The sequence below is a fragment of the Diadema antillarum genome, unplaced genomic scaffold, assembly GCF_040938485.1.
Source record: "Diadema antillarum isolate AM-2024a unplaced genomic scaffold, OU_Dant_1.0 scf00000038, whole genome shotgun sequence".
Lineage (NCBI taxonomy): Eukaryota > Metazoa > Echinodermata > Echinoidea > Diadematoida > Diadematidae > Diadema > Diadema antillarum.
Window position 1 is genome coordinate 3,588,578 of NW_027270927.1, and position 13,476 is coordinate 3,602,053.

A 13,476-nucleotide genomic window follows, 5' to 3' on the forward strand; every position below is an offset into this window, starting at 1 on the left:
AACTTCCTGTATATCGTATCTATCAATGCCAGGGACGGTATCCTCCTTTTGTATCTGGCTTTTTTTTTCTTACATAACCAAAGGTGTGGGTAATGCATTACATTAATCTATGGATCCTACAGAAGAAAAGTTGCATTTTCTGAGACCATGCTGAGACACAGCTGACATAGTACTGTAAAAGTGGACATTCTCACGCTATTTGTGTGTGTGTGTGTGTTCGCTTGTTTTGTTGTGGGTTTTTTTTTTTGCGCTCTGTCGAGTAAGATGAATTCCTTTTATTTCTTATTAAAGTGATAAGTCACTTTTATTTCGGCAGAATCAAGGCATTGCACAGTGGTATTTAAACATATTAACAAGCAAAAAAATATTCCCATGTTTTTATTCTGGCGCTAGTTTGTGGACGCCCGAAATGCACAAAAAAAGTTCCACATCCGGTCCGTGTAAATTTCCACTTTTACAGTATCCAGCCATTGTGTTTTTGTCAGAAAAGGAACAAAAAAAAAAATGCACAACTATATATATATATATATATATATATATATATATATATGTTTTTGTTTTTTTTTTTTTTGCTTGTTAGCTGATGAAACCCGGAAGTGGCACCCTACAGAAATAGAGAAGTGTTGCCGGTGAAGGCTTAAAAAAAAAAAAAATTCTTGTTAGCTGATGAAACCCGAAAGTGGCACCAGAAGTCTGAAGTGGGCCCCCAATTTTGAAAACGTGGCGACGGCCATGCAGAGACAGTGCAAGGACAAACCAGGGGACAAACACTGTCTTGTTGTATAGAGCTGCTGGACTAATTACCGGTATAATAGTTGCTCACCTTGTTCAAAGTATGCATGTTGAGGGGGAAAACATGTGGCTTCTCTACGTAATACCCTTTCTTCTTTTTGTTTCCCTCTTCTGTCTTGTCTGTAATGTGGATCACCACTCTGAGAAGATGCAATCCATATTTAGCGATTTAATCAAGCAATTCTCGGATTCTGAGACATTAACAAGCATCGGTGATAGCAAAAGCGTCATCGAGGGGCTTCCTTGTAGAACAAAGGCTTACTCATTCAAAAGGATATACACGGTTTCGGTTGAGATGGGGCTTCAGTTTCGTAACATTTCTTTTTCTTTTCATTTTTTTTGGTGATGATTTTTTTAGATAATGCATGAGAAACGTCTTATGAAATATGAAAGAGCATATAATTCGAAGAGGAATTCAAACTTTATGATGAACTTTGATGAAAATTAATCTTGAAATGGATGGTATCTATTATTCAAAAACAAAGTGGTCCTAATAAAAGGTGGGACCTATCTTTTAAAGGGATGGTACAGTTTTGGTAGGGCTGAGAATTGGGCTTTTAAGTTTTTGCGAGATATCAAGAAAACACTTATGATGTAGTACAGAACAAACCATTTTAAGAGGAATTCAAAGTTTATTTGATGAAAATCGGGTTTGGAATGACTGAAACATCCAAAGACAAAGTAAAACAAAGCGATCGTGATAAAGTGTGGGTCGCTTTTTTTTCGATATCTCAGACATTTCAAAACCAATTTTCATCAAATAAACGTTGTTTTCCTCTTAGAATTACATGCTCATTCATATTTCATAAGAGGTTTCTCATTATCTCACTTGGGAACGTTCAAAACATGAATCCCCACCTCAACCAGTACTGTACAGTCCCTTTAAAATGATCGCTTTGTTTTAATTACTTTGTATTGGATATCTCAGGCATTTCATATCTTATATTTCCATCGAAATTAATAAACTTTCAATTTCCCTTAGAATTGCTTGCTCTTTAACATTGTAAAAAGTGGCTTATAAGCATCTCGCTAAAGATTATTTGAATCCTCATCTCAACCAATGCTATGTAGTATATACTATCCCTTTAAGATAGAGAGAGAGAGGGGTGGGGGTGGGGGAGAGACAGAAACAAAGACTAACAGACATAGCGACAGGCGTCACTATGCTTGTTTGATATCGACGTAAACTACAGGACTGGTTCATGCTATCTTTCAAAATAAGACACCATTGATCATCTGAAAATGGTGCGATGGTAAAACATACTTCATTCTATGCAACTTTTCAGGCAAGCCGTATAGAGTGCTCTCTGGGCTTCTCTGGGATGGTGTAGTTTCCGTTCAGATGGGGCTTTTAATTTTCGGACTTCTTTTGATGATATATATTTTTTTAGATAATGAGAAATCCTTATGAAATGATAAAGAATACATAATTCAAAGTTTATAATTTTGATCAAAATTGGTTTGAAATGGCAGAGATATCCACAACAAATCAATCCTAACAAGAGACCAGAGGTCTCAAGCTCACCTGAGTATCGAAAGTTCACCCTTCATGCAGTCACTAATCTAAACTAAATTACACCCAGCTCTACTAAAATTTGAACAGGCATTCTCAATTAGAAGATGAAAATGTACAATGAGGGCCCAAATTTCGATTCCCCCCCCCCGCTCCAAGGGGGGGGGGGGGGGGAAGGGCACCCACCATTGATCGGCCATCAACAAACTTGAAACTACAGTCATCAATGTACTTAATCATAGTATTAATTTTAGCTGTATCACTTCTGGTTCTATATAGAGAAGAAAGTCCCCTGAAAGATTCCTTATTCGAGGGACTTGGGGCCCCCTCAGGTCCCTAGGGGGAGCATGGTGCCCATTTGAACAAATTTAGATCTTATACCCCCTAGGGATGCTGCCTACCTAAGTTTGGTAAAAATCCATTATGGAGTTTTCAAGACGAAAATGAAAATGTACAATTTAGGCCCCCCTTTCATTAGGACTGGCTTGCTTTACTTTGTTTTTGGATATCTCAGACATTTCAAAACTGATTTTCATCAAGTAAACTTTGAATTAGTCTTAGCGGTTTTAAGTATCTTGCAAAAAGTTAGTAAGTTGAATCCTCAACTCAACCAATCGGCTACCATCCCTTTAAAAGGAAATTCACCCCCAAAATAATTATGTTGACTCTGTGAACACAGAAATAATTATTGGTAATATACATGCTAGTGAGGTTTGGGGAAAATTGGACAGTCAGAATTTTGAAAGTTTTGATTAAATCCATAATGCTTTCATTGCTAGTTTACATTATTTTGTGATGTCATAGTTGATCAACAGTGTAAGAAAAAAATAAAACAAAGAATTTTTGCATGCGTAAAACTCCAAAAATGTTGTAAGGAGCCAACATTGGCAAAAGTACAAGGCACCAAAAAGCTTTTTTTTTCTACACAATGCATTGAATGCCAGTTGCAATTTGCGAAAGTTTCATACCGGGGAAAAAAATCCTGCCATCTCAAATTTCCACAAGTTTCATGCTGGGAATGTTTCTGGTTTATGACGTTTCACAATAATGAATAAAGAGAATTTTAACATACATAATACACACATATGTATATATGCACATACACACGCGCGCACACACATGCACACACACACACACACACACACACACACACACACACACACACACACACACACACACACACACACACACACACGCACACACACCTATGTATAACACACACTGGCAACAACATGCAAACACCTGATATGCCAGCACAATCCAATAAAGTCATCCCCTTGGATGGACTTAGATTCACTTGAATGAGATTACTATAAGTTCTGCAATTGAAGTGTGATACATCATATTTCTCTGATACCCGCATCATCTTTACTAAATATGACATCATAAGAAAGCCTGATTAAGTATCTGTAAAATGACACCTCACTTGCTATGACTGGGTGTTCTTGGAATGTGCAAAACAGCTGAGTATAGGGACACATCGACTGTGAAAAGTCGCAACAATTCTGCTATTTATAATGTACAGTTTTGATGAAAAAAGGCCACTGGAATAAGCAATGCTGAAATGAGAGCACTTTCAAAAAATCCAATCTCCTAGACATTAGATGACTGTTAGGTCACCTTTATGTTTAATTTTAATCTGAATATACTACTGCAGTTTTTAATTTATGGATGAAGCCTGGAATCTAACAATAATCTCACAATGCATTCTTTTCAAGCACATTCCTTCCGTATCCGGGCACTTACCCCCTGGGCAACTACCCTCCGGATAACTACCACCCGGATAATTACCCCCCAGGTCTATTCCCCCTTAGGGCAACTACCCCCCGGACAACTACCCTCCCAGGGCAATCACCCTCCAGGGCCATTACCCCCTAGGAAAACTACCACCCGGTCATCTACCCTCCTAGGGCAACTACCCCCAAGGGCAATTACCCCTAGGACATCTACCCCCCGGATAACTACCCCCTGGGTAACTACCCCCTGGATGACTACCCCCCGGATAACTACCCCCCAGATAACTACCACCCGGATAACTACCCCCTGGATAACTACCCCCCCGGATAACTACCCCCTGGATAACTACCCCCCCGGAGAACTACCCCTGGGTAACTACCCCCCGGAGAACTACCCCCCGGATAACTACCCCCCGGATAACTACCCCCCGGATAACTACCCCCCGGATAACTACCCCCCGGATAACTACCCCCAGGATAACTACCATCCGGATAATTACTCCCCGGATAACTACCCCCAGGATAACTACCACCCGGATTACTACCCCCCCCCCCATTAACAATACCCCGAACCCCCCCCCCCCCGCCCCCTCCTGATACTTACCTACTGGACAACCCTCCCTCCCCGCCCCCCGAAAGTTACCACCCGTCGTATATTTTCCATAAGTTCATAACACCATATCAGAAGATGCACCTTTCTCTTACACTGTCATCACTCTTTTGGCTTGTCATTTATTTTCTACCGTTATAACACATGATAGACGATAAACATAAGAAAAGGAGAGTTGATTTCACTGCAATTCATATTCCCTTAACATTAGCGAGGGACTCTTCGATATAAAGCCATAATTTCTGATAGGATCCGGGCACGGTTTTATGAAAGTTATCAGTCCTGACAAGCTGTCAGTTCCACACAATTACCAATCGTTGTAGGTCGATCAAAGCAGGTCCATGGTAACAAGTCAGTGACTCGAGCTTATCAATCAAGCAGAACCCATGGTTTTATTGAAATTATTAGATACTAACAAGATGTCATAACTGGCAACTTTTATCAAAAGGTGCCCTAATCTGTCATGAGAGTAAAATTACAGCTTGTTTTACATACAAGTAGAATTGTGCTAGTTTTCAAATTAAATGTTCTCGACACTTTACGAGGAAATCCAGTTCAAATATAAGTTAGTCTCATTAGAAAGAGTAAAATATTACGAGTTTAACGGTATTTTTTTTTTTTTTACAAAACACCCCAAGTTGTTAACGAAGTCTTTTGTCCTGCACCCTCTTTGTGAATAGATCTAGGGAGAGTTGTAGTTGACAGAATCCTTTTTACATTATAGGGCTGCTCTGTTTTATCCCGGCCATTTCAAGAGTATTTTTTTTCTCAAAAAATTGAATCCTTCTTGGAATAACATGCTCTTTAATATTTCGTAAGGGGTTTCTAATTATCTCACCCAAAAGATGTTTAAAACCTGAAGTTAGGTCTCGACCAAAACCAGACGATATGAAAAAAAATGTTGGGTTTTTTTTTCAATTCAAATAGCTAATGTGTTCGAAAATAACAATGAGAGAAGTAATTTTCTGGGGGAGAGTTATTGTAAGAGGGGTGATTGTTTGGAGCCTAATTTTAATAGGAGTAATTGTCAAGGGAGGTAATGTTCTGCAGTGATCATACCAAGGAGGTGACAATCTCTTCCCACATCCTTGATATACTAGTTGTTAATATGCCCAATAATGCAGTAGGGCAATTCTGAAATGAGCGTTAACGGTATAACAGTAAAATAGTTACAAAATTGATGAAACAATGCAAAGAAAGCAAATTAAGACAGAGACGAAGTACACAAATAAAGATACAGTGCACTCCCGTTACAACGAACACGGTTATAACGAAATTTCGTTATAACGAAGCAAAACTTCTGGTCCCAAAATTATCGCCATTAAAGTCTATGGTACAAAATTCGCTTATAACGAAGACGGTTATAACAAAATTTTCGTTATCACGAAGTCTTTTCTGAGCGCCACTGACAAAGAAAAACAAAAGAAATGCGCTCCGTTATAACGAAATGCGGATCGCATTCGAAAATGCGTAGCGGAACAAGCATTATTAAAGCGTCTCTGCATGAGCGAACGCATCATTAAATGTTCACTCCGTGTATCACGCACAGTTTCCGAGGGGAACTTGCGTTGTTGTAATAAAATAATTTGAATTCAGATAAGGTTTGTTTCATTGTTCCGAAGTCCTTTAATACAAAACACACAGATTCTGATACAACTAAATGTCCGTTAGTTCGGAAATGAAAGAGGGTTTGTTATTAAGCACATTTTGGCGTTATTCCAAAGGTTCGTTAATTCGATAATAAAATATGGTCCTTATTCTTATTCTTATACGGTTCGTTAGTCCGAAAATGATAGGAATTCAAAACGTTCGTTAATCGGAACATTACAAAAAGTATCGTTAATCCATGGTGGAAAAAGGAGAGTACACTAACAAAACTTAAGAATTGCAATCTTTATAATCGTCTTAAGATAAATAAATCTTCGAAATAACTAACCTTTCTCATCTTTTTTTTCATTAACAAAATTTCTTCGGAATAACGAACCTTATTTCATTTTCGGATGAAAAAGCCTTCGGAACAACGGACTTTCTGACTAGTGAACCTTTTTTTTTTTTTTTTTTTTTGATTTATAAACCTTCAGAATGACGAACCTCATTTCATTTTCAGATCAACGAACCTTCGGAAAATGAACAATATATTATTTTGATCTAGATTATGAACTTTCGGAATGATGATTCTGCGGAAATGCGAACCTTCACATAAACAAACCATCGGAATCCCGGGAATGGCGAAACTTCGGAATAAGGAGTCTTCGGAGTAACGTACTTTAGTAAGAAAAGAACCTTTGGAATAGCGAACTGTAACCAAATCCTACACCGTCATTTTCTACACATGTGTGACAACACAAACAACTTTATGCTCTTTTAAAATGTAATATTTAAACGAAATTAAAAAGGTATTCTCCCATTTCACATAGCTTTCCAGCGTATGATGAGGATTCAACAAACAAAATTTTTTTATGCGTGGTTTCCTTCTTTTCGTTATACATTGCATATTATATTTGTTCGGTTACAACGAAATTTCGTTAAAACGAAAAAAACAAAAACAAAAAACTGCCGGTCCTGAGCATTTCGTTTTAACGGGAGTGCACTGCACATGAACACACACGAGATAAATCCCCTGTAATGAGAGAAAGAGGAAAGGTGAGTTATGAATGACAGGAATAGACTACCTTCACAGTGGACAGAGAAAAGCGAGAGGGAAGAGGAAGATGATGGGTCAAAACCAGGGCACGTGAGGCATGAGATATAAGCTCCTCAAAATAAAGAAGTGTTACATGGAGTTGTGGTAAACGATAGACAATTGTGGTTAAAAATATTGCAAAAAGTTTAACTCATTCTGAAGTGTAACATTTCTTCAAAATGTCTTTAGTTCAATGGTAAAGGCATTCAAACTTAAAACTTCTTTTATACTATACTATCAAGAGAAATCCGAAATTTCGGAACAGTAAAAGAAAATACAGATTTAGCGAAAATAGTTTGGTTAAAGGCATTGACATTTACTGGATTACCGGGTAGGATATGAAGGGACAGCTTCGTTTTTTATGAACATAGAGTCAAAATACAGAGGGAGAAATTAAGCTTTTACATAAATTGTCCTAAGTGCAAACAATACAAATCGTAAATCTTTAAGATGTTGTTTTCATAAAATGATGTATCAGTATGGCATCTCCGTGATTCCTGGCAAATAATACAAAGAACTTCGTTTCCTGTAGTAATGATATTCTTTTTATTAAAGGTACGATGGGGGGGGGGGGGGGGAGGGGGGCAATGACCCGGGAGGTAGTTACCCAGGGGGTAATTGGCGTGGTGCACTGTCCTGGGGTAATTTTCGTCTTGATAGTTATAGGGGAGGGGGAGTTGTAGGCTTGCTTATCCGGGGTAATCATCCTCGGGAAGTTATCGGAGGGTGTAGTTATCGGGTGGAAGTTATCTGGGGTCTAGTTATCGGAGGAGGGGGTAATTAACCTGGGGATAATTATCCTGGTGGTAATTATCGGGGGGGGGGGGGTAGTTATCCGGAGGGTAATTATCCGGGGGGGGGGGGGGGGTGATTATCCGGGGGGTAATTATCCGAGGGGTAAATATCCGGGGGGTAGTTATCCGGGGGTAGTTATCCGGGGGGTAGTTATCCTGGGGGTAGTTACCCAGGGGGTAGTTCTCCGGGAGGGTAGTTACCCAGGGGGTAGTTCTCCGGGGGGTAGTTATCCAGGGGGTAGTTCTCCGGGGGGTAGTTATCCAGGGGGTAGTTATCCGGGTGGTAGTTATCCAGGGGGTAGTTATCCGAGGGGGTAGTTATCCAGGGGTAGTTATCCGAGGGGTAGTTATCCAGGGGGTAGTTTTCCTAAGGGGGAATTGCCCTGGGGGTGATTGCCCTTGGAGGGTAGTTGTCCGGGGGGTAGTTGTCCTAGGGGGTAATTACCCTGGAGGGTAATTGCCCTTGGAGGGTAGTTGTCCGGGGGGTAGTTGCCCTAGGGGGGAATTGTCCTTGGGGGTAATTATCCGGGTGGTAGTTATCCGGAGGGTGGTTTTCCAGGGGGTACTGTTCCTAGAACCCATTCCTTCCCCTAAACAACAAAGCAAATGGGAATTACACTGTTTCTTGGATATAGCACGTTTGCTCTATCCTTCAACATTTCACATTTGACCTTTCCTCATACTCAGTTGTACTGTGCATTCCAGGAATGCATAATGTGAACAAGTGAGTTGTCATTGTAAAGAAAATTAATCAGGCTTTCTTATGTCACATTTGAATGACATGGTGTAGTTTTAAGAGAAAAATGATATATCATATTGGAATTGCAGGACTTTTTTTAAGGGTTTATATGCACCTGGTGCCACCGAAACACCACTGCCATCTTCACGCTGGTTGCAGGAATTTTCACGCATTCAAAGCACCGCATCCACTCTCTCAAGGCGTTTTCACATCAGCCCGATAAAAATCCAAGCTCGAGATATCTTTCACAATCGCAAATTAGTGTGCTGTCTCATTTCCTATTCACATCAGCCCGAAGAGAATTAGCCCGAAATTTTTTTTCGAGCTAATTCGACAGCTGAGCATGCGCAAACAGTGTCGGTTTGCCAGTAGAGCGCGGTCACACACGCTAGGCATGATGGGATGCATTGCGCTAAATTTTTGAGGGGGTTTCATATTATCAAATAGTGCGCTAGTTCGCCAATTATCCTGCTATTTCGGAAATTTCCCAAGTTGGACTCAAGAAATGTTCTCGATCAGAGCGATACAATTAGAATGCTAATTTGTGTTCACATTATCAAATAGCGCGCTACGTATATCGTGATCGGATTAGTTTCCCCAGTCAGAAAATAGCGAGCCATTTCAAAACATCGGGCTGATGTGAAGATGCCTAATCTCTCTCATTTCATAGTCTTTTGACATCTCTGCACTTTCTGCATCTAGAAAAGAAAATAAGATATTTCAATCTACTATCACAAGAATGACTCGCATACCTCCAGCTTATACTTAGTACAAATGGTATATTATTTTCCGAGAAATAGAACAGGTTTATAGAACATTTCTACAAGTCTAACATGATGAAGTTAAGAGTCTACAAGCTACATATGTATACGCTTCATTATTAACAGCCATACCTGGACTTACATCGATCAGCAAATCACATTGATGCACATGCTGCTAATGACACAAATCCATAAAGTCCATAAACACATAGCATGTCGTATAATTATCAAAGGATAGTTTTGTTTTTCTTTTTTTTCCCCTCCAAATAAACCACAAGACCAAAGTTCCATGATAGGAATACCCACCAGCCTCATGGTTCCCAAGTTTGTTAGTCTTTTCTTCTCCAGATAAAAGGTATATAGATATGTATGTCTTTAACCAAGTTATCACTGCTAAACCAATTCTTCTTTACAAACACGTGTGTGAAATTTATGTGCCAAACTGCAATCATATGAAAAATCCATTGAAAATATCGACATAATAAAAACAAAACAAAACAAAACAAATTCATGAGAGAGGTACTCTCAAGCAATGCCTAACATGAGAACAGATAAAGGAGAAACTTTTACACATGCCACTTGTTGCTTCAAGTGATGTTGAACATTTAAATTGTTTTGTTTTTTCTTCTCCAGACAAAAGGTTTACAGATGTCTTTAACCAAGTTATCTTTGCTAAATCAGGTTTTCTTTTCATACACATGTGTGAAATTAATAAAGTGTCAAAAGTGCATTCATTAAAAAAAAAAATCCTTTGAAAATACCCACATGATAAAAACAAAAACAAATTCATGAAAAAGTTACTCTCGAGCAATACTGACATGAGGACAGATAAAGGAGACACTTCTTTTACTTGTGCCACCTGTTGCTTCAAGTGATGTAGAACATTTAAATTTTCAATACTTTTTGTTTGTTTGTTTGTTTGTTGTTGTTGTTGTTGTTGTTGTTGTTTTTTGTTTTTGTTTTTGTTTTTGTTTTTTTTTTTTGGGGGGGGGGGGGGGGGGGGAGGGGTCTGAATCCCTTCATGGCAACTAGGGTCAGTGCAGTTCTCCTGAACATAGAGAGGCATGAAAAAAGAGTAAGATACAAGGAGACACATGAAAACTGGTACTTTTGAAGGCCAAACACAGCACCAGCCGGCTGTTTCTAGACTTTGTTGAGTCTCGTAATTAAAGTGCAATTTGAGATAAACGGTGCAAAATTTCTAACGAACGACTAAATATGAAGATGGATGAAAATGTGAAATCATGAAAGGTTGTGTGGAGAAGTCATTATGTGAACACAATTGAATAAACCATAGATTACACTCTATCAAAGACATTACTATTTACTGTCAGGAATCATAATGGGTTACTGCGCTGGATATAATTGTGTCATGCATGGAAATCATTACCCAATTACCTCTGTCATTTCCCATACATTTTGCCAGAACGATTGCTAGAGCTTAACACAGTTCTGGATTACTTTAGACAAGATAGTGTCTTGATTTTAAATTTTGCTCCCTCTAACAATCCATAGCCTCTATTAATAGTGGAGAACAATATATCATTTACATATCATTTTCTTCTGAGACCCACCTAATTTTGTTTTTAATCCAGAATTTTAACATTAGTTAAAAGGGATAAGCAAGCAAACAAACGGAATGAAATGATAATATTTCTGAATTCTTAGATTACGAAGAAACAAACAAAAAGACAAACTCACAAATCATTAAAGCTGTTTGATACTTTGGCTGTGTCATTAAACTGTATCATGCAAATCTGTTTCAGTGGTTTCACTTATTAATGTATGTAAAATCCAAGGTGAGACATTTCTAGTGTTAGTTTCCAAGTCTTTACAACACTATCTTTTCAAGAAGAAAGAGAATTTGAAAAGAAAAAATGCTGTTGAACAGCTCTCCTCATTGCAAAAGTCAGATTCATTCAACTTATCAACCAAAAACACCTACTTTTATTTACAGACCAGCCGTCTTGAACTTCTGGATAAGTAGGATTTGTTTACGTTTCTAGACAGGTATGTTGTCCGAGACATCTCTGCCCTTACGTTTCCAAAGGCTACATTACAAATATTGTGCGAGACCAACATTATTTGGAAAATTCTCCACTGAAATCTGTACGCAATACCAAATGCACTATCACATGTTACTTTATAGCTGCAGCTTAGACGATAAGAACCCTCTCGGGTAGAAGAAACAACAATGACAACGATCACTACTAGCATTTCTTCCAACAAATCCCAACAGGCCCTTTGGTCCTCATACGCAGTGTTCACTTTTTTTGAACTTTTTTTTTTCTTTTTTACAAACTACAATGATCTCTTAGTCTACCACGATACATTACATGTTAAAAGAATGGATAAAAATGGCTTCTGAAATATCACATGCAAAACAGCTTGACACACAAGATATCTCCTGGAAGTAATTGAATCAAATATGATTTCCTTTTCTTGTCCCTTTCTTCTTCTTCTTCAAACTTTTATAGGCAGTATGGCCTTTTGTAGCAGTAAGCTATACAGGAAAATCGATGTCTTCCCAGTACTGTAGTACATGGCTTGATAGCATGGAGCAAACATTCTATACATAAAAATGCCCACTTTCAAAATCTAATTTCCGTTAGTATACTGATACACATGTGTACAACATATCTACAAATGTCATCAACGAAATCCTCTGAAATCTACTCTCAATGTATAAAACTGTATAAAGCAGTATCAGCTATGCATGAAGGAAAAGAAAGTGTCTTACTCCATACGCGGAAAACAATGTCAATCATAGTTCAGAAATTCAACATTTCAATATCCATTACTTTCATACACTAAAAGATACACAGACAAATCAGCAATATCAAAATAATCAATTCAAGCATAATACTATTGACCTTCTGTTGGGAGCAGTCCATGAACAACATGTATTACAATATAGACAAAACACAGCTCTCCACTCATATACATCTAAATATGACATTATATATTTGGAATTCTATTTTCAGCAAAGGATACACACACATCCTTTCACAAACATGAACAAGTATGCACCATCTTTAACCTTGGAAAACAAGACAAAAATAGCGACAGAAAAAGTTGGTAAAAAAGGGCTACAAAAAAGAAATATTTGAGTGCTCTTATTTTTTTTTTACAATACCCTGGTCAAAAAACAAATAAGATGCATTCAAGAGAAATCCCACTCCTTATTCAAATAAACTTTAATCAAACAACTACATAGGCCTATAATTCCCCATTAAAAAAAGCCTAGATTGCTTTTTCATTGCAACTCTTTATAGTTATATGAGGATAGACCACTTTTTCAAATTCACTCTGAAAAAAAAGAGGATATTTAGCAAATATTCTGCCCTTTGAAGTCAATGTTTGACTAGTAAAGTGTTGGCATTAATCATCATATTACTTAATTTACATCTTTACTTAGCTGATATCTACTCTATGTGAAACAGATACAAGTTGACTCGAATAACTTTCTTCACAATTTCTCATCCAATGTTTCTGTCCTTGCTCCATTTGTCTGTACTTTGGATACTCCAATTCATAGAGTAAATGTGAACATTGAGCAGTTTTCCTTTAAAAATCTGACTTGCACAAACGTCAAGGTTTAGCACACCTTCCAAATTTCCTGACTAAAACATCATCAAATTTCTTCTCCACTAATCAACATCAGTCTGCGAGAAGGGAGACTTCTGAATATACATTGTACCTATCTCACAACAATGCCAGCAGTGAGATGCAAAGGGCCACATTTTGCAATGCATTGTGGGACACACGTTGCCTAGGAAACCCCAATTGTGTGACCAGGATATCTGTGAATGACATAGAAAACAAGATTCTGAGTCTCAAAAGTCCTG